General features: G+C 39.5%; 1 protein-coding gene across 5 annotated transcripts in view; it reads left to right on the top strand.

The window, feature by feature from the left end:
- The window catches only part of THSD7B (thrombospondin type 1 domain containing 7B), a 301488-nt gene that overhangs the window by 82981 nt on the left and 196411 nt on the right, over nucleotides 1-22096 (top strand). The gene's annotated exons all lie outside the window — the stretch shown is intronic.

Below are 22096 nucleotides of genomic sequence, written 5' to 3'. Positions count from 1 at the left end.
TCAGAGGGGTAAGGACAGTCTGTCGAACCACTGCCTGGTGAGAATGAGTTGCCTTCAGGAGCAGTAAAATAACTGAACCTCTGAGTCTCATTATACTGTTTTACCTGTGATCTTCCAAAGCTATTGCTATTTGTTAATTCATTTGTAAAGCAGGTGTCCTATCTGAAATTTTCTGAACAACCCATCCAGCCAAAGATAACATCAAATACAAGATAGCTGTACAGTGAAGTACAGGAAACTTCTATATACAGTAAAATTTACTGATAAAACTGGTGGTAGGCTTAATAAAAGGCACTTGATGAAAAGCAACATGTAGTCTCTGATATGTATGAGGGAAAGAGATAAAAAAATGGTAGCTTGTAAAATGGTCTATGGAGGGCTTTTCCTGGCATTGTGAGGAACAGCTGGGCTTTGCATGCTTCAGGGCTCCTAATCATCCTGCTCAGAGCTTTAGATCAAGGGAATAGCGTTTGGAGAAATCCAGCTCCAGAATGGCAGCATCCTAAGGCCTTCCCCATTTTGAGATGGGGTTATCCCACAATGCAGACCTCGTTCCAGCCGTGGGGCTGGTGGTGAAGCCTTCACAGACGTCTCCAGGTCTTCACTCTGCTGCCATGGGGTGAGTAGCTGCCTGAGAAGCACTGGCTGTAGGACCAGTTGTGGAACAGCAGGAGATTATTTTTACTTGAGCTGTAGCAGCTGGCTTAAGCTTCTGCAAACTCTTGCTGTGTGGAAGGGCTTGTGCTCACACAAGTGTGGTGGCAAATATGTGATGCAGTGGGCAGAGTATGAGAAATTCTGGATGTTCTTTCCTTCATGGAAAGGGAAGCTTTGAACAGAGATGTATATTTTTAGGATATGCAGGGCATTTCTCTGGAGGATTAAAGTTCTCTGACATTGCAAAATAATTGCAGAAATGTTTCTCTTTAAGAACAGAGCAATGTTGTGAGAAAGAATTATTTGTATTTTATGCAAAGTTTTGATCCAAGTGTAAAGTGGTAAAATATTTGTAGTAATTCTCCATCTGTAGCAAACTTTTATAACCAGTGACCTGTCTGTTTCAAACTGCTGCTTTGAAACTTTCAAACTGCTGCATCTCAGCCAGAGCCAATACACTTATTCATTTATAAATTCAGTGTTTTGCATGATGCAGTTTGTTAAAGAAATGCACCTGACTTACTGGGTTGGTTTTTTTCCCTGCACTGTAATGTTTCCTGGAGTGTACTAATAAACAGCATTTTGTTACTTCTTGCTGAACATTCAGTTTTCGGGGAAGAAAGCGACCATGTCGAATAAAAGCAGCTGCTTGTGCTTCATCTTGCAGTCGTGACAGAAGGGCTGAACTGCTTGAAGGGAACAGTGTTGGGCCTTGCTGTTAGCATGGAAAACCATAATTATGTTTGTTGAATTTGAAATCTGAAGTTCTTAACTCCAAATCCATTTTTTTTCCCCACCTAACTTATGAAAACCGCATGGAGGATCATCTTTCCATCTTCTTCTTGGTTCCCTCCCATCTGCATCATCACAGTTTCGCTCCATTTATTTCCAGAGTTGTTTGGTCTCCCTCTTTTGCTTCCTTATACCTACAGTTCAAACATATAAAGTTCTTTTAGTACTGTTTTTATGGGCTCTATTTTTGGTTTTCAAAGCTTTTAAGGAGTCGCCTGCACACCAGACAGCCTCTTACTCATTTTCATTTTGTCTTCCAGTCATTAGAATAATGAAAGATTTAGGAAATGCCTCACCAGCAGCATAAGCCATCAAGTCCAAAGATGTAAACAGATTACAGTTTCACCCACTGTCAGCTTTGCCTGCTCCACCAACGTGCTATTTTACACCAGACTTTGGAAATCATTTAGTTGATTGATACAGCAATAAAAGGGCACTTAATAGCAACCAAGATAAAAAGCTTTGCCTAACATTCTTCGTCGTGTGATAATGATCCTTGCAACATTCCAGACCTTCTTAAATGATGAAAATATAGTACATAAAAATGCTGTCTGAAAAAAATCCTGCACTCTGAAAATTCCTGCTAGGCTGAGAGGACCAATTAAAAAAAGTTGCTGTTTCCTCTTGTGGCACCTGTCATTACAGGAGAATTTGGAATTGAGTGAAATCAGAGGAAAATGAACTTTAAAAATGCATATCAACCTTCTCAGGGGTGGAGTTATTTCCTGCTGTACACTGGTCAGAAAAGGTTAAACAACAGTCAAAATAAGGCTGAATATTGTAAGAGCTCTTTATTTATTATAACTATAGATATGGTTGAGCAATGCAAGTATTACTTTGTCATAAATATTGTCTAGGGTTTTCTGCCTCAGGTTAGATGCAAATGTTGTGTACTTTCTCCAGCTAAGGGGAGTGGATATAGAAACACAAAAGATGAATGGTTGAAGTTTTATATTGAGCCAGTTTTCACTGTTTCAGGTGGTCCCCTGCAACCATGGCTGTGTGGGACCTCCTTCCCTTCCCTGGATCTCTAGTTAAAATGAGGTATTTGTTCCTCTGTACTGAGATGCACTTCATGGTGAAGAGCAGGGAATGAGTTTGGAGCTGCTGTGTATGTCTAGGATCCCATTATAGGCTGTGCAAAAATATTGAATGTAGGGCTTAAGAGATTATATGTATGAAGGAGAAAAGAATCAATTTAAGATGGAGAGTCAGGGATTTTGCTATACTGGTGCAGCCAGTTGATGTCTGCTGGTAGAATATTTCTTGCAAGATTGGGGCAGTAAGTTAAAAACAGTTGAATGTTAGTGCACTTTTTCTGAGGGGCAAAGAGAGACTGAGAATAGCATTGCTAGGGTAGCACTGTGGATGAAATCTGTGCTATTTAATTAGAAGATTCATCTTTGGTGTGGATGGGTAGTGGAGAGATTGCAGAGGTGAAAATTACAATTTAAACTCCGATTCAAGGAGTTCTGACAGTTTGGTTTCTGCTCAGAAAGCTGTTCATAATGAAAGGCATGTGCATGCTTTTCCTTTTCCTTTTTAACCTGATTTACCATCTTGTAGTGAATTAAGTCTTTCTCCACCTATTCCCATGAACCTGCCCAATTTTCAGCATTTTTTGGCTCAACAGACCATTTCAGTATCCACTTCTCAGGGCTTAAAAACATTCCAGGTAATTAATGGGATATGCCTCCTGAAAGTAAGAATTTCTGAGCCAAATGCCTACAAAATATTTTTTGGAAAGTGACTTAAAAGTACAGATTCCTGCTGAAACAGTGGGAAAAATCAGAGCTGTATGGAAAGACTATCTTTAACCTCAGCTGTGTGTGTACAGCTGAAAGAGGAGCTTCTCTGGCAGAAGATCCACATGTGGCCATGACCTGGGTGCTCCCAGTTTGCTGCTGGAGAAGCTGATTGCTCTCCATTAACCATGGAAGGCTCTTCCCTTGAGGGCCCTTTATGACCAGTCAGTGCATGTTCATAGCCACCCCATCCTCTCAGCAGCAGTGTTTTGTTCTTACAAAAATATCGCAAGCATCTGTTATAGGCTTGTCTCTAAGTCCTGACATCTAGTCAATAAAAATTAGTTATGTGTGATTCTTCCTCCATCTGCACTCTCCTTTAAGCCAGTTCACGGAAAATACATAACAAAAGTGAAGTTGCAGGGCTGTAGTTGGCTGCAAATTCCCAACTGTCTATATAGGACATTTAGACATAATATTTTGCTCTTTGAAAACACTGGCTCATTTTTGTTTCTACACTAGCCACTACTACAAGGTGATTTCCATTTCATAGAGACCACATCTTGTGCCCAAATGTGGGCTTGGAAAAACTCTTCACTTTGAACTTACGTTTGTGGAACTGAGTATCAAACCAGAAGGAAAATGCCTGAGGTGTTAGTGTCTAATTGACATTGAGTCATACTGCAGGCATAGAATTTTCTTTTGCTTTTTTATCGTAAAAATACAGAACAAATATATCGAAGCTTTCCAGTGACTTTCACAGGCATTGACTCAGGCTGTACAGTGTTCCATTTTGGGATGAAATAGTATTCTGGTTCAGAACTGGCACCAGTCATTGGAAAACAAAAAAAAAAGAAAAGTACTTAACCTGCCCTTAAAGTGTCTGCTGTGCAGAATTATCTGAGACTTTAAGTCTGAAGCGAGTGTGTATCCTGTTCTTAGACCTCTTCATATATAGATATATATATAGCTAATTTATTAGTTCTGAAATGTTTAAAGATCAAGCAGCACTCTAGTTGTTACAGTTCATAATTGACAAGTGTGATTAACAGCACAACAATGGTTAATCCAGATGCTGTTGCCAGTGCATGGCTCACTGGGTGTATGAGCTGCTGCAAATACATTGACAAACACAGGCAGTGCTGATTTATTAGAGGAAGGGGTTTTTTTTAGTAAGTATTTGAAATTAATAGGTATTCTGTATATTGCAAATAACTATAAACTACTGCTCTGTGGTACAACAACAGTCTTGGGTGTCCAGTGGGGCTGGACAAATGTATAATTTAAGGAGAAGTGGTTCCCCATCCTTCTCTACCCTTCCATGCTACCTCTCACTGAGCTGAACAGTCTAAACTCATATTCCGTGAGGATACGGAGCCCTGCTGGATGAGTAGAACAGAGGAGGGAAAAAAAAAGGTCTGGCAGTTTGTGAATTAGCACTGGAGACGGGAAATTATTGCCATTTCAGTTCTTAAGTTGTCACTGGAAAACAGGATTAGGGTAGGAAGGATTTCTCTAAGCCTCGGGAGAAAAGCTTTTGCAGTGGAATATTGATGCAGGAAGAAATGCCTGTATTCTGTGCTATTAAGCACACTTAGGAAAATTGTTCTGTGCCAGTCACAGTTGGCTCTTGTGGTATTTCTCTTATGTAATTCATAAGAACAATCAGAGGAAGCTGATATGTATAGAAGTCAGCCTTTTTCCACTGTGCCTCTGTGACTCTCCTTGGTTCCCGTGAGGTGGCTGATGGCAGTGAAGGTGTCCTGGCTCTGGGTGCCACTGCTTGTACCTGCTGGTGGAAAGCCTTTCCTGGAGTAAATGTCCTGGCTCCAGGTGCCACTGTGTGTATCTGCTGGTGGAAAGCCTCTCCTGGTGTAAATATCCCAGCAGAAGGGTGTAGCTGACTGGAGAAAGATTATTCACTTAGATAATGCTGGCTGGTATTTCCCTGATCTGCCTTTTATTCCTCTACAGACTATTTCCTTAGGTACATTTTTGCTAAGAAAATGTAAAATATCTTCTTATCTTCTTTAGAACTCTTTTTTTAGGATAGTTTCTTTCCAGTTTTTGTATGGCATATCAGATACTGGGTCTCGTTCATCAGAACTACAAAATGCTTAAATAGCATGGTGTAAGGAATAGTGGAATGTTGTCTACATTCTTTGGAAACAGTCATCCAGTGTAGATTTACTAGCTAAACATTATTTCTCAAAAATGAACATCTTTTAGAATACTATAGTGGAGTTTGGAACGTGCTGTAATATTATCTTCGTTAAATGCGAGATGTTAAATCAAAAGGCTCTCTTAAGGGGGAGCAAATGGGACTGAACCAGTGGCAGTGATGAGATGTTCTCACAGTGATTACTTGGGTTCTCAGGGGAAACTGTGGGGAAACTGTGAAATGGAAATAAATCACATTCTGGCACCCATCAGTGTGCTATGTATTGCTTTTCTTAAGCAGGTCTTGGAATAAGGGGCATACTAAACCCTGAAAGGCTCTTGTCTGGGCAGAGAAAGAAAAGGAACACCTTTAGGATGACAATAGAGAGAGAATGACAGAATGGGAAAGAGAATAATTTGTTTTACCAGTGCTGAGGTAGAGGTATTCTAAAAATGTATAAAAGAACAGGATAAGGTGTATGTACATAGAATCCACTCATAGAGACTTCTTATTGTTTTTACCCTCCAATCTCCATGTTAATACCTTTGGGTGAAAGAATAAATAATTATTTGTGCTGTGGAGAAATGGTTTTTGGACTCATTTTAATGGGGAGTGTCACAGTGTTGTGGAAGGGAAAGAATTAGAGGTGTTGTGTTAACAGGGTTGGGAATCAGAGGCAGTAGCCCAGAGAGCTATTTTGAGACTGGGTGATTTCATCCAGGAGGAAAAAAAAGGCTGCATAATCCCTTCCCCAAAGAGGTGAATACAGAGGAGCCAGAAGGAGCCCAAAGATCAGCTCATTCTGCCACTTATAACGCAAACTAGTTCTTTTAACTCAGGTATTAGCAAAAAAACCCACAATTGGAAAATTCTTGTAATTTGTTTTAATTTTATAATTTGGAATAATTGTGATCAATAAGTAGGCTCCCTTTTGGTTGTAAGCTCTCATCACTTTCACCAATAAAAATTACTTTGTATTGTTCCCCTGGGGTTTTAATTGCATTAAGAAATGATTGGCCCTAATAAACTTCTCCAGTCTGTGATAATTATAATCAAATAAGATGTCCATATAAAAGCACAAAATTATGCTGAAGCAAATGCAATCTTGATCATTAATTAGTGAACTATCAGAGGCCTTGCAGATGGTAGTTGTTTGGTGCTTTTCAGACTGAAGCCTGACCATTGCAGCCCCAACTGTGTATTGTAAATTTAGCTTCCAGTTATTCTTGCGTCAGTAGACACCTCTGAATGTGTGTTCATATGCACATGTTGCATATATTTCCCAGTTGTTTTTCACATGTGGAAATGTCACCAGTAAGGGTATTTGTCGTTTCAGTAAGACTGTGAGCTTGCACAGTGCTTTATAAAGCAGAGGAATGGATAAAGCTGCAGTTCATGTCAGGTGAAATACAGAACAGCAGTTCACAGGTGTGTAATGGTAAAGAAGAAGCTTGGCATAAGCAGTGTCTGTAGAAACTGCTGAATTTTTGGAGCTCTGTGAAGTGGAGGAATTTGTGTTTTGTGGCAAATCGTGCCATGTTTGAGTGGCAACATAGGGAAATGAGCTTTCTTCCCTGTGAGGGTGGTGAGGCACTGGGACAGGTTGCCAGAGAAGTTATGGATGTTCCTGGAAGCGTTTTAGGCCAGGTTGGAGCAACCTGGTCTAGTGAAAGATGTCCCTGCCCATGGCAGGGGTTAGAAAGAGACGGTCTTTAAAATCCTTCTAACCCAAACTATTCTATGATTGTATGAAATGAATGAATGAGGAGAAAGAGAAAAATGAAGTGGACTCTGTATTTGGCAGCCAGCAGTGAAATCAAAGCCAAGTTCTGACTCCGTGTTGGGCAACCACGTTTGGTTTTTGTGTGGCCTCCTCACAGGACAAGGTGGGAGAATTGATGCTTTGCAGCTCTGGGCATGTTGGTACCAACCCAAGTTCTGCCAACACAGAAATGAAATGAAAGTTCAAGTTTAAAGGCACAATATCCTTCCTACCTCTGGAGTCCTTGCAGAAATACTGGACCTACAAAAAATGAATCCAAAGCATTAACAAGGACAGGCAGGCTCATCTGTCAAACTCCTGTGAGATGCTGCCATCAAAAGTATTGAGAGTACAGCTTTATTGACAAAGAATGCCAGCCAGAACTAAAGATCAGGAGCATCGTTACACCAAATTATCTTAATCTAATGATACATGACTCTCTTGTGTGTGGTATCAAGATAGAATGTGACATTTTTGTCTTACATTAAGTTCCCCTCTAGTTAAATGGGCATCACAGCTGTCTTTGAGTTGCAGGAAGACTTTAATTCCTAAATCCTATAAAGTGGATTTAGGTCCCAGTTTCCCTTTTATTGATTAAAAAGTTAAATTTAATTGCTTACGCAGTGGTTTTTTCTATTTTACACATTTTATCAGTGAAATACAGGCCTGCATCTTTGACTTCAAACAATTCCATTTACATAATCAGCACATTTACCATTCTCCCTCACAGTTTATGTATTGGTTGAGCTTGTCTGCCTGCAGTGTGATCTGACCACAGTGGCTAACCACTCCTTAGAGATAATTTACATTATTATTGTAATATGGATTGGGCATCAGTGGGAAGCAAGTCCAGGTCGATACGGAGTTCTTTCCTGTGACATCTTAAAAGAAATTATGTAACAGCCTGATACCCATTTGGAAATTCAAAGATGTTGCTGTAAAATGTTCCTTGGCGAACTGAGGTTCATCAATGAAACTTAGCAATTAGTTTGGCATCCAAAATTTAGGACAGAGATAAATGAAGAATGGAGTAGGAATGTGGACTCTGTCTGCTGACATAATGGAGACCAGTTTGTCCCTGTTCCTCTTTGGAAGATGATGCCATGGATGCTTCTGTCAAGTGTTTGCTGCTCCTGACACTGCAACCCCCCTGAGTGAAGAACATGGATGTTGTAGGGAGAGATATTTAGTCTTGCTGTAAAAGTGGTTTTCTCTGAGCTGACAAACACATACGTAAAAATAGACTGGAAAAAAATGAATTCCTGTGCCTGCCCAACCAATTCATTTGTCTGGGGCTTGAATTCCCTGAAGAGAGGAAACATGATGGATTCTGCAGGAAATAGCAGCTGTTCTTCCTCCTCTCTGGGGCATGGTGATCAGTAAAACCCCCCTTATTTTTTATCAGTGTGATTGGCACCCAGTGTCTTGTTCTAATGGTCCAGCTGTTGAATGCTGTAATCCCTGTTGGCTCGATGACACTTGCCATTGTTACTGCTGTGTGCCCTTTACCTATGTTCTTGATGCTGAGTTAATATTTTAATGTAGCTTGTATAAGCAATTTCATTATAATTGCATGATTTCAGAGGGTTTTTTAGGGTGACCATAAAAAGGTGTTTTCAAGCCTCACCAAAGTTTCGATGGGGAAAATCTGTTTTCCCATAAATTATGAATATAGAAAGCCCTACAGACTTGTTTTTATGGATGGGTTTATTCACGTATGAAACTTGAGAAGGGCTTTAGTACAGCCTTACTCTAAGGAAGAGTTTATAAAATGTTCTGATTAGTTGGTATTTAAAAAAAATTCAATTAAAAAGTTTTCAATTTCAATTTAAAAAATGATTTCTATCATAAGTGTCTTTGTTATGCATAGTGTTCTTCAGTTATTATATCTGAAATGAAATGAATTATTTGGGAAGATTAAGGTGTGTTGCAATACCCAAGACTCAGAACTTGGCAGCTGGGGAGCCATAGCATCTTGTTTTTCCAAGTATTGGAAAAACATTGCAATACCTATAAATGTGAAGACTGTGAGGGCTGATGCAAAACATCTTTATTTCTACTTACTGAGGCTGATTTATTCCCAAGGCTGAGGATTTGAATCTGTTGCATTACAGCAGGCACTTGTGTGTTTACCGGTGTTCTGGCACAGTGCTCTGCTTGGGCTGGTCTGGGAGAACATGGTTGCCTGTCCTGTTTCACTGCAGTCCTGGTAGGATTTGGGACTGCAGCTGCAGGAATGAAAATACACAGATCTGTATGGACTGAGAAGGAGAGTCCATCTCTAATATGAGTCGAAGTGTCGCAAGGTAAATTTTTTTCCCTCTTGCTCTTGGGCGAGGAGGAAGAGATAGGTAAAGCCAGTTAATTAATGGTAGTGTGGCTGAAGCTGTAAGAGGGTCATCACTGTTAGTGCAGATCTAATCTTTACAGAGGAGAAAAGTAATGCAGTTAAAGTTGTTACACAATTCCCACCCTGTACACCTTTCCTGGTGTTACTGTCACCTTGCTCCCATACGTCCTCGGGTTGGGCTGTGACCCTGGGGAGGTGATGCATTGTCAGCATCTGGAGGCTTTCCCCAGGAGGAATAAGATGCTTGTGTTGATGGTTTCTTCTCTAGCATCCTGTGGGAAGCTGTCCTGAAAGGCCAAGAAGATACAGGGCAATGTAGGGGTGCATACACTATTTTATTTTCTCACTCTATTGCAAAGTTTGGTGTGAGGCTTTCTGGACACATGGCGGGAAGCTTCTGCTTTCATAGTCCGGTGGAAACTGATGGCTTGTGGAAATAAATAAGGCTATCTGTGGATATGGTGTGTGATCACACATCCGTCATTATCAGGGGAAAATTCTTTGGGCAGCAACTATTATAACCAGGCAAATTTAGATAAATGGAAATGGTGACTGAATAATCATTAATACTGTGTTTTTGCATGAGTAAAAATGAATGTGGAAAAGTATTTACTTGCTTAGTTTGCCTGTCAAGATTGTTTTATTGGTTTAAGTTAGAATGCTTGGGAGAATGGGAATATGGTACAGTGAAGTGGTTTGGGAAGAGTGGTGGGACAACAAAACTAACTGGTCTTTAAGTAAAAGAACCTATGATGATGCAGCCTGTGTTGCCCTACAGTGATCAAGCTCAAGAGGTCAGGAGGTATTTTCCTCTTCTTTGTTCTTAAGGCAGTAAGGTAGAAACAATTTAAATTTAGCATACCGGCTTTAAGAAAGGATTTTTAAAAAACACATCCTGTGAACAGTAAATATTGGTTAAAGAGATCTGAACTTTTGTTTGTTTTACAAAGACCTGAAGTTTATGCAGATTATTGGCCATATACATCCTTTCTGTTTATGCTTTCTGTTTATGCTTTCTGGAACACACTTTCTATATGTGCAGCAGGATCAAGATTAGATATAAACTAAAAATCTTTCTGCATCATCGCAGAAGGAATACAAGTCATTTAAGATCAATTTTCAAAGATGATGAATATCTTGAATTTCTAAACTTCAGATAGGGCAGACTGTAAATGTTTTAAACATGTAATGAATATGGATTGCATTTTCTTAGCTCCCTTTTCTTCATTGATTTTTGCATTTGACCAGTCATTTCTCTTTGTGTGTGTAAAATATATGGTTTACTGGTCAAAGGATCCCAAATCAAATTGGCTTTATTTACCTCAGAATATTCTGAATAAAGTTTATTGTGGGAATCATAAGAAAGGAATAGACATTTGTAATAGAATACTGTTTCCAAGTGGCTTGATTGAATTAAAGAATTCCCAGTGGAATTAAAACTCAATTAAGAGCAGTTATATCAGTATCCTTAGTGGGAAAGCCGATTTTTTCTTATTTCACAGAAGTACCAGTCTGATTTGTCTACAGCTGAGTGTTCCCCATCTGCTGAGGGTGTAGACAGATTCCTGTAGTTGGTGGATGGCTACACAAACTTTGCTCTGAACTTTGTAATTCTTTAAACCAGGGGAGAAGACCGAGGGTTGGGTTTCCTTCTGGAAGAGCCCAGATAGCCCTCTCCATTTCTGTAGCAGTTTATTGTTTTCTTGTGGTGATACTGAATCTTCATCTACTGGTTAATGAACCAGCTGGGGCATGCTAATGAGCTGGTTCATGTGGAAACAGCTTACTCATATAAAAGCAGCAAAACTAAAAGCCATTTGGAATCTGTGGTTCAGGACTATTAGCTAAGTGTTTTTATTGCCCTGTTCCCCAAAATCACTCCTCATTCTGCCTGTCTGCATTACTCTCAGGGGATTTGGAATAATAAGGTTACCACATTTCTGTGTTTTGTCCATTGCCTGTCATAATCTGATTTTCAAAAGCATCCACAGCCTCCATCATGACCTCCAAGGCATTGGAAGTGTCTCCTGTGGGAAGGGTTAGGAGCTGGCTCCAGTATTTCAGCACCCATGGTATGGCAATCATGACATTTTACATGTGCTTCTGGTGTGTTGGAACACAGACTGAGCAGGAAAACACTGATTGATTCCAAAGTGTGATCAAAATGGGATAATTTGTATATAAATATCTCACAGCACATATATATGTGTCTGTCTGTGTGTGTACATACATATTTGACATCAGTTATGTACATTATACACTTTCACACGTATATCCTTTTCCTTTTATTAAATAATTTATGATTTTTCTTAATCAGATGTGCCTTAACATACAAAGAAGAAAGGTATATTTGTCTTGGCTTATCTTTTCTGCCGTTCCTGAGCTGGAGGAGGTGTTGGAAGGTTCCTTTGATAGCATCTCCTTTCAGTAACACCCATCAGGACTTCGGGCTCATCCTCTCCTTTGATTAAACACTGGAGCAGCAACATCTTCTGTCAATATTTAGTAAGTTGAGGGATTTCAGGTGCTATCATGATGAACCTAACTGTGACCTAAATTGAACTGAAAGCAGCTTGAGGCAGGAATGGCTTTTTATCTTCTTGAATCGTGTTTGAAGTTGTGATAGTTCTTTGAGGCGTATTTAAATTAATAACCACTGCATTATCTTGACAATACTGGTAGAGATAATATGGGATTTCCATTATTCTAGCCTGGTTTTCGATCATTTCCCAGTTACAGTGAGGATGATGAATGAACATAGCCAAGAAATTATATTTTAAAACATTAGTTTTGCCATGTGGTGGCACAGTGGACCAAAGATGATTACCAGAGCTGATGTTTAATTTAAATTTTTCAGTTGACCCCTTTATATCAAGGTGAACCTGAGGCACGCTTAGTTTATTCAGGCATCTCAGGCAGTCATGACATTAGTGTAAGTGTTAGATTTATTGTGCAGGCTAAATGATCATTTTATATATTCAATAGAACCACTCAGGAGTACAAAAGAGATCTCTTTGCAGTTGGATTTTCATGCAAATATCTTTATTTGTAGTGTAAAACAGTAGAACAGATAGATGCTCTTGTGCAAATTACTAGCACTGTTGGTAAATATCTCTGCAATTGAAAGCAGCAGAAGTGCCAGATGTGTAATTACATTAGCACAGATATTCTACAGAAAGCTGCTTCTGTGAAACAGAAACAAGCTTAATGTGAAAATCTTTGCTTTTGAGAGCATGCATGCTATGCACATCATTAACCTGTTAATTACATCTATTAAGGGCTGCATTTTCCGAGACCTTGTTAAATGATTACTTATGTGTAAGAACGTCTGTTTCTAAAAAATCTTCAGTTGCTAAATGTGGGCTAACATTGTGATAACAGATGCTTGTGTTTGGATGTGAAATACATGTACAGCATATGTGCATCTGTAGTTGATACTTTCCCATGTCACCCTTCTTTTATTTCAAAAAGTCAGGGCGTGAGATCTTTTATGGCAACAGTGACCTGATTTCCACGTTCAAAATTGTTCATCTCTGCTAAGCAAACAGCTCCAGCAGAAAACCTGAATGCTGCCTGACACATCTGGTAGTGGTTTTTGGAAGAAATGTGGGGCTGTGCTACCAAATCCATCCTCAGGATCATGTATTATCAGTTGTTTAAACATCTCAGAGGAGGTGGTTTTATCCCCTGTGCCGAAGCTTGTGAAAATATAAGTAAGGGTTTCCATCTGTTAGGATTTCAGCAGTAGATGAAGACTATTCAGAAATGTAAAACCACTATAAATTCAAGATAGTGTGGGCAAAACACCTGCCAAAAAGGTAGCAAAGACCTACCAGTCCGGTAAGACTGACCCCTAAGTAACTTTAGGGTGCAGTTTGATGTTTGAACACTTCCATCTTTAACTTACTGGAACTGATGTTCTGCTTTCAGCTTTCTTTATTTCAGAAGTGCAGATATTGAAAAAACGCATCCCAAATTCTGCCCCTTCCCCTAAATGTGCTCGTTCCCAGCCTGGTCTGTGGGTTAGCACCCTACAGGATTTGCAACTCTTGGGCTCCTGGGCCTGACACAGATTTGTGGCCCAAACTATGGTACTCTTTTCTCTGTTTATCCTCAGAGCATTACTGACTTTTGGTCCATGGAATCAATCTCAGCTGGAAAAGGAAAAAAACTAAGTTAAAAAGTAAAACCAGTGGAAAATTTCATGGGATAATACAACTCCTTCATAAGACCCCTGGATCACTGTCTGGCCTGATGTTCAGATCTTAATCTGACCATATTTTGCTCTCACTTACCTGCATGTGCAGTCGTTTGGAACAATGCCTGGCAAAATCTGCCTCCAGATGGGATGGAGATTTTTCTTTCTTCACATACTCATCCAGATATGATGTGCTTAGTTATATTTTGTAATTCTTGGCACAAGATTCCCGAGATTTTTCTTATCTTAACACCTGCAAGCCTGAATGAGGTAATGTGATCATGTTCCCTGAGTGCAAACGGAAGCATTTTAGTTATTCTGTTCTGCTGTCAAGAAGCAGAATTTATGATGTGATGGGAGTTTATTTCAATTAAGACATTAATGTCTTTGTTCTTGCTTTCCTATTACATTAATTATTTTTCCCCCCTCCAAAGTGAACTTTTGTGAACTGGATTTAGCTATTTTTTTTTGTTTGGTTTTGGGTTTGTTTGTTTTGTTTATTTTAGTATGTGCTATATACCTGTCCTTCTTTCCTGAAGGGAAAACCACTGACACTGTAAAGCCTTTCACCCTGCTATGCACTGGAAACTGGAGCTCTTTGTCCCTCTTAGATAGCTCAGCCACCCTTCAGTCAGCAGCCAGTGCTCCCAGTATCTGTGGGACAAGGAGATTTACTACTGGAGAACACTTATATTCCAAATTTTGGCATAGCTTCTCCTTTGGTTTATTCCTGCACAGCTATTTCCAAACAACATTGCGAGTTGTGCTTTTCCAAAACACTTTTCCTCAAGAATATGGAGTGTCCAGAGTAAATGAAAATTTAATTATTAATAATTGAAAGAGGATAATTAAATATAGACTGTAAATAAAGTGAAAATGCCCAGTAAAAGCAATTTGTAGAGTTCTACAATAACCTCTATCCAGTTTTTATAGAATTGGTCATACACATGTATAAAAATAGTACTTTTCACATGAATTAATTATGCTGTTGCCAGGGAATTGTTAGTATAGGTGTTCTCCCCCTTTGCAGAAATACTAATTAGCAGCAGTTGGACTCCATGGGACTCCTGCCCCTTGTATAGTTCTTGTATAATGTTTATTAGGAATAATGAGTGGCCCATATGGTTGAGAAGGTATTTCTGTGGAAGCACATGATGTCTGTATTTTACCTTTCCTGTTCCAAGCACTGTGGGCAGCCCCACTTCTGCTCCAGAGCAAGGGGACAGGGGCTGCTCCAAGTGGGGCTCACCAGAGGTTCCACCTGGAGAACTTTCCCAGGAGGACACATCTGTAGGTGCGGGCACATCAGCTCTGCAGGAGGCTGAGGGACAGGTAAAGCAGCTCCTCTGTTTCACCTCAGCCAGACTTGGTAGCACCTTGATGTGCAACTCTGGATTTCGATTCCTTTGCCATCACATATTGGTCTCTGTAGCAGCTGCAAATGTTTGTGGGCTTCTGGGCTGTGGTGGGTTATAAAATATGTAAGTTGGAAACAGGATGAAGCTGAGCAGAAAAATTTTAGTTCTCCCTTAAAGTGATGTCTGGAGGGGGATGCATGTATTTCTGTGATAATGTGCTTTTGAAGTAAATTTGGATACTTCAGAAAGGTTTTGCAGGTGTGCAGATAGCTGTATTATTTCACAACTTTTTCTTGGAAACAATTTTTTAATTTTGCTCTTATTTCAATGAACAAATGTAATTTAAGCTTCATGGAAGAGTAAGAAAATTAGAAACTGCAGTTGTCACAATTTGGAGGAAGGGTTGGGCTCTATCTTTGGTGTTTGCAGATAGTGAATTGTTACAGGACTAAAATAAGAATTCTCTGTGTGTCTTGGAGCTCGAATAAGCAGAGGTTGAACTGCTGCCAGCACCTCCCCACAGCTGTCCCACCGAGGCCTTGTCTCAGAGCAGTGAACCTGTGACAGCAATTTCCTGCTGTGGCTCCCACAGGAGTCCATTCGTGCCAGTTTTCACTGTCTGCATGGGTTCTTCCCTGTGAGGGTGGTGAGGCCCTGGCACAGGGTGCCCAGAGAAGCTGTGGCTGCCCCATTTCCCTGGAAGTGTCCAAGGCCAGGTTGGACAGGACTTACTGTTACGTGGAAGGTGTCCCTGCCCATGGCAGGAAATTGGAATGAGATGATCTATATGGTCCCTTCCAACCCAAACCATTCCATGATTTTATGATCTTGGTGGTGGTTGCTGAGGTTCCATGTGGAGGAGATGCAGATGAGGTGGACTCTCCGGAGCTGAGTGTACCCCAGCTAGGCTGTTAGCAGAACATGGGCATGGGGTGAAACCTGGGCTCTGCATGCTTGAAAAATATCTCAGAGTGACTGCCTGTGTGAAGGGCAGCGAGGGGAAGGCAAGGGATGGGAAAAGCAGAAAAAATCCAGTGTGAAGCTTGCTGGTGTGAAAGTGGTGGTGCAAGGAGCTGTATCCAACTGGAGAGACTTCTGAATCAACCAGTTCCTGCAGGCAGGTAAGAAATAACCCCATTCACAAATCTCTCTCTCTTCCTTCTGCTTCCCTGCAAATATCAGAGTGGACCTCCTCAACTTCTTGTTTCATTGTGCTTGAAAGGATTTGAGATTTCCTGTGGACTGGAGAAAAGATTTAAGTATCACTGGGGGCTCAGAAGAAGGTGCTGCTGAGAGAGGTGTCCAGCAATGCCCATGACTTCCCCGTGGTCCCCACTGGTAAACTGGTGGTTTATGTTACAGTAGATGCTGTGTAACCTGTCCTGTGTTGATTCTGGGTTTTTTTTTCCACTGGGAAATAACACTTCCTATTGGGGATTACAAACCCCAGAGTAGAGGTGAAGTGACTGAAGAAACACTTCTGCTCTTAAGGTTACATTTACGAACACCTTACAAAGGCTATTATGTTTTAAACAGAATTGGTTTCCATAGATGTTTGGAATTCCAAAAAGGCCAGAGTTTGATTATAGCTATTTATAGTCCAGTACTGAGATGGTTTTAATCTCATATGCAGTAAACAACTTAACAGTTGTAATCTGTTGATAACATCTATTTATTCTTTTTGTTTTTGAATACGTAAGCTTATATACATTATGGTTTCATCTCCTAATATCCACTGCCGTCAGTGCAAGAAACCTTTTCCCACAGACCCTCAAAATGTGTTGGATGAATATTACAGAAATGTTTTGGAATGTGTGGGGCTATATTTTATTTTTCTATTTTTTAATTGAGAGTTGAAAGGAAAGAATATTTTTCCCTGGGCTGTCTCCAGGGTGTGGGCACATGATTGAGTAGCTCAGCTAATGCCGTTTACATTAGTTCTTAATATTGGGAAGTCCTGTCTTCCACTGCCAAGGGGTTAATAAATCACTGCATTTTCATAAACAGCAGTGTTCATTACATTCTGCTGCAGAATGTCTTTCTTGCTGGAGTGTGTCTTGAGTGTTACAGCATGTAGATAATAAGGGAAAAACCCGAAATGTAAAATTGGAACAAACTGCTGCATGGCTGTAAGTCACTAAATTTCACATTTATTCAGATCTAAAATAAAATGAATAACTAAGCTGCTGAATTGCTCATTTGTGTAGGTCATGAAAGTTTAAAAAAGTGTTGCAGATATTTAAAATGAATCCCAGGAATCAGAGGAATTTTTTATGCCCTGTATGACACACTGCAAATAGAACAATAGTCTTTTGTATAGAATCTTTCATACGGATTATAGTACAAAGGGATTTAATGAATTGCTGTTAATAATAAATAGCAAAATAATTGAGACAATTAAGGATAGGCAAGGGAAATAATCTGTATTTTGGCTGAGATGATGCAGTAGGTGCAGGGCAAGGAGACAGGAGGGCTCTTTCAGAAAGCAAGGGAATGGGCAGTTCTGCCAACTACAGCTGTACTAACATTACTCTGTATTATAAAATACTGAAACATCCCAGATCTGGTGTCCTAGACTCCAAAGATTTTAGCCTGTTTAGTCTGCAAGAAAAGATCTGATTGTAGCATCCTTATCTAAATCTTTATAATTACTTTTCTTGGCATAATGCTCCAAGAACCATAATGCCTTTGTATCATGCCAAGAAAAAAATATTACAAGAAACTGTGTTGTAGTTTGTATGATCTTCAACAGCTTTGGCTTATGAGAAATAAATATATGTCCAAATCTCATAAAACATGCATAATTCTCATAAAATTATATTAAAATTACATAAATCTCATAAAAACTTCTCATAAAACAACCAGTTATTCTGAGGAAACACATTCAGTGGAATTTATTTTTTGTCTCTTAGTGATAGTGTAGATTAATTAGCTGTAGTGCCATTAGGAATAAGGCTCATGTGTTCTCTGAGTCAGTTGTTACCTGTTCTCAGAATTCATGGGGGCTGAGTTGGAGCTTTGCATTTCCCTTAACCATGCTCTGGTGGAAGGATGACATCCAGAGGAGTTATGGGATGTTTCAAGCAGAAGTATTCAATTAAAGTGGTCACTGCCGGGATTTTGGGGAGTTACATCACGTGTTGGAGTTACTCCTCAGACTGGCATTAATGAATTGTATGTCTCTGTTACGATGGGTAAGAATTAGGAGATTCTGTTCAAAAGCAAGTTGTTCAGGCCTAGAACAATTGCTCCTAAATTTGATACTTTAACTGAAAGAGAAGGTAAAAATGTGTAGAAAATAGGACTATTCCAGTGGTTGTCCATTAATTTTTCCAGTGCTCCTTCACTGAAGCATATCTATTATCTGATACATATCACTAACACAATATTCTATTTTACTGATTGCTCATCTTCTGCTAAGTTTGAAAATCAGTGCATAGCAACAGGGACAGTGTCATTGTGGGAGATGCTTACTATTGAATGAATTCACCAATGGTGAAATGGTTTCAGTTAAGCTAAAATATCACAATAAACAGAGCATAATTATTCTAGGAATTCTTATTAAGCAATAACATAATTACTAAGCAGCTCTTATTGGGATTCCTCTTCTAAGTTTGGTGTTCTGTGGTGTTTTATTTTGTCTGTAAAGTGTACTTATTGTCTGTATAGCCTGCTTGCCTTACGTGTGTGTGACCTGTCTGTCAGAGAGCAGATGTCACTGCATCCTTTCAGACACAATTATGGTGCAGTTGTAGGTAGGTCTTGAAGGCAGGAAAAAAAAAGCAGTACACAGTGCATCAAATAAACTCCAATTGCTGTGTTATTGGATGTTTTGAAAGGGGTTAGGGAAGCTGTGTGGGGTGATAGGACAGCTCTTTCTGGCTGATGAAAGATGGCAAACAACAATGTGTAATTTTGCTTTGATTTTCTTTTTTTTTGATTGTCTGGATTTATTAATCCCTTTCATGTCATTGCTTGTAGTGTTACAGATGCCCTGGAAGAAACAGTAGGATGTCTTTGTTCACAGTTGTTCGTAAACAAAGACACCCCACAGTCTGTTACCATTTTTTTGCAAGCCCAGCTAGTTTTGTTTCACTTCTTGTTTTTGGAAATAGTGATTTGGTTGAACTTCTCTTTGGCTTGGTTGACTAATGAATTTACTTGTGCTGTTGTGTGTTAATTGGTACTTGGCCAGATCTCAGTGGTATTTATTAGTGAAAAACATTTCTTTTGCATCCTGCTGGAGAAAGCCTTGCTATCAGTTAGATGCTCCTACACAGAGAAACCCAGGTTGAAAAGGACCACGGGAGGTCATCTGGTTGAACTTTCAGTCAGATCTTGAAAACCTCCAAGGGTGAGGTTCTGTTGTCCTTTGGAGCAGCCTGTTCCCGGGGTTATCCTCACAGCAGTGAGGTTTTTCCTTACACCCAGCTTGGAGCCTCCCTGTCTCCATGTACATCCACAGTCTGTTTCTCCCATCTGTGTCGTGCTGTGATGGGGTCAAACATCCACCCGTTATCTGATTAGGTTACAATAGATAGGAGACAGACAACCAATCCTTTTTCTTCATAGTTTTGTACTTTCTATAGACAGATCACTGTGAAATTCATTTTGTTTTATTTAGTCTTCTTTAATTACCAGTGGCCTTCCATTCTAGATGGGGAGTTGTAAAGCCTGTTTCTGAAGATCAGGCTTCTGATGCCTGAATTCCAGTGGGCTTAGAACATAGTTAATATTATAATTCACATTGTGGTGAGATGTTTCTTTTAATTGACTCAGATATATTTTGAAAAAAGTGTAATTTAACATGAGCCTTCTAAAAATAATTAGATTCTAATTACAAAGCGGACTATTGACTAGGAAGTATATGCAGCTTTCTCCTCATTTAAGCTACTGAACAGGATATTTAACTAAGCAGTGAAACATTGTGGATAAGTTTACTGCCACATCCTGTGGAGATTGTCAGGAAGTGAAAAAATCTCTAGTAATGAGTTTTGCATCTGATTTTTAACCTTATTTTTCATGCTTCTTTTTTTGCTAGGCCAAGAGCAGGCTCTGTTTTTAGCATGTTTGCCAGGGAATAATTGCAAATTGTAATGTGTCTAACGACAGTGTAATTACTTACAAGTTCTTGCTTACTTTTTTTTCCATAATTTTTCATTCTAAATTCACATCTGACATTAAATAATGACCAGTTCTTGCTTCTGGCTTCAGCTGAGCATCTCTCTGTCCTGTTAATGTGAGGAGTGCTAATTCTGCTGTTCATGAGTAGAGCAGTGCATGAGCAGCACCCAGGAGTGTACAAAAAGTACTAAAGAGACAAGTTCTGTGCCGTAGGGAAAGAGCAGTGGTGGCTTTGATGATTGAACGATTTCCTGTGCCACAATGGCTTGGCATTTCTCCATGGGGGGGTTTAATGCTATTTTATATTCAATTCACTATCTTTAGAAGTGGTAAATTCTTGATTGGTGTAATGTGTTTCAAGGTCCTATTGATGAGTAAAATACTGTTCTGTTCAATGCTGAAGGGAAATAATATTTTTCTTGAATTTTTGCTTTAAATAAACCTGGTGAAAATGAAACTTTTCCTGTATTGAAACTTCCACATCTGAAAAAACTAAACTGTCTTTGCTGAGGTGCTGCACAGAAATAAGTAAGTTCATGATACAATTATGTTGTGATGTTTAATCACTGTTGCTCTTCTCTGTTAATAAAAAGCCGCCCAGGTCTTGGGGTCTGAATTTTGACTATTATTTTTAGATGGCAGTATTTACATAATCTGATATCTGGTTTCAAATCTTGGTGGCATTAGAAAAGAATATTCTGTTAGATCAAGATGAAGTATCAAGGATGAAAGTTGAAGTTGTCAATGGACTTCTTCCCTGTAACTGAACTTCAAAAGCATATTTAAAGATTATATTTTTTTTATTATTCCATCTTTAAGCACACTGGATTCTGCTGGAAGCCTGTCATTAGTGTACGACAGCTTGTAGAGCACACTAGAGCTTGATGCTGCCTTTTCCCATTCAAGGTACCTGTCATGACTGAGTCCTTACCTTGGGCTGATGCCTTTTGGTGTGAAACAGAGGCATAAAAAGGACAAAGATTTTTGCACATATCCTGAGGGATTCAGCAAAAGCTGGAGCTGTCTAAACCCTGAGGACTCTGCAATCCCCTCCTGCCCTAGCCTGTCCACCACGGCAGAAGGTGCCTGACCGAGGGCAGAGCTGCAGCCCTGGCCTAGAGGATGGGGCAGGAGGAACGCCTGCAGGAGGAACATGGGATCTATTGGAAAAGCAGCTCAGCTATATCCAATTCCTATCTGCTTTCCCTCCTTTCCTAAGAATAAAAAGAGATCAGGATTTTTTTTATTTATTTATTTTCAGTTTTCATTACACAATGTCAAGCCCCTGTCTCTGGAGGATCAACTCCTCTATTCACGGAGAAAGAGCAATGGGATTGCCAACGAAACCGCCATCGCCTGAACGAAATACCTGGGATTATACTTGCAGCTCTTATGGAACTGGTTTTGGTTCTTATGTGTGTTTGTTTTTGTAGTATGAGCATGTAACTGATTCCAGTAGTTTTAAAACCAATTTAAAAAAAAATTGACTGCCGTAGCATTGGTTAATATAAATCGACTTATTTGTTGCAAGTTCATTTTCTTCCTTGAAAAAATAGAAAAGATAGGGCAGTTGCAGTGTATTTTCAAGCAAGAATTATGTATGCAATGTTTGTACTGAACAAAATGGCTCTTTTATGAGGTACTGGAAAGTCTTTAAACTTAGGAATGAGATAACACCCCCTTGAGATGATCATCAAAATCCCTTTAATAGTTAAGATTTGGCCTGAGTGCTTTTCTCTACCTTTGCTCTTCAGTTTGCCAGCAATTTTGTACTTTATAGCCCTCATTATTTTTTTGATTTGGTGGATTTTTATTGAATAATATTTTCACAGACAAATCTTCCTATTTAGCCTTGTCTGATTGCTTTCAGTATGTTCATGTGCTCCAGAACTGAAAATGACATTGCCGGGTTTTATTTTGGTTTAATTTCTCCTTCTGAATGATGGCTT

The sequence above is a fragment of the Corvus kubaryi genome, unplaced genomic scaffold (assembly GCF_017639235.1).
Source record: "Corvus kubaryi isolate FWS band 111438036 unplaced genomic scaffold, C.kubaryi_AGA036_p1.0 37396, whole genome shotgun sequence".
In the NCBI taxonomy this organism is placed as follows: domain Eukaryota; kingdom Metazoa; phylum Chordata; class Aves; order Passeriformes; family Corvidae; genus Corvus; species Corvus kubaryi.
This window is presented reverse-complemented; position numbering and strand designations above follow the sequence as displayed.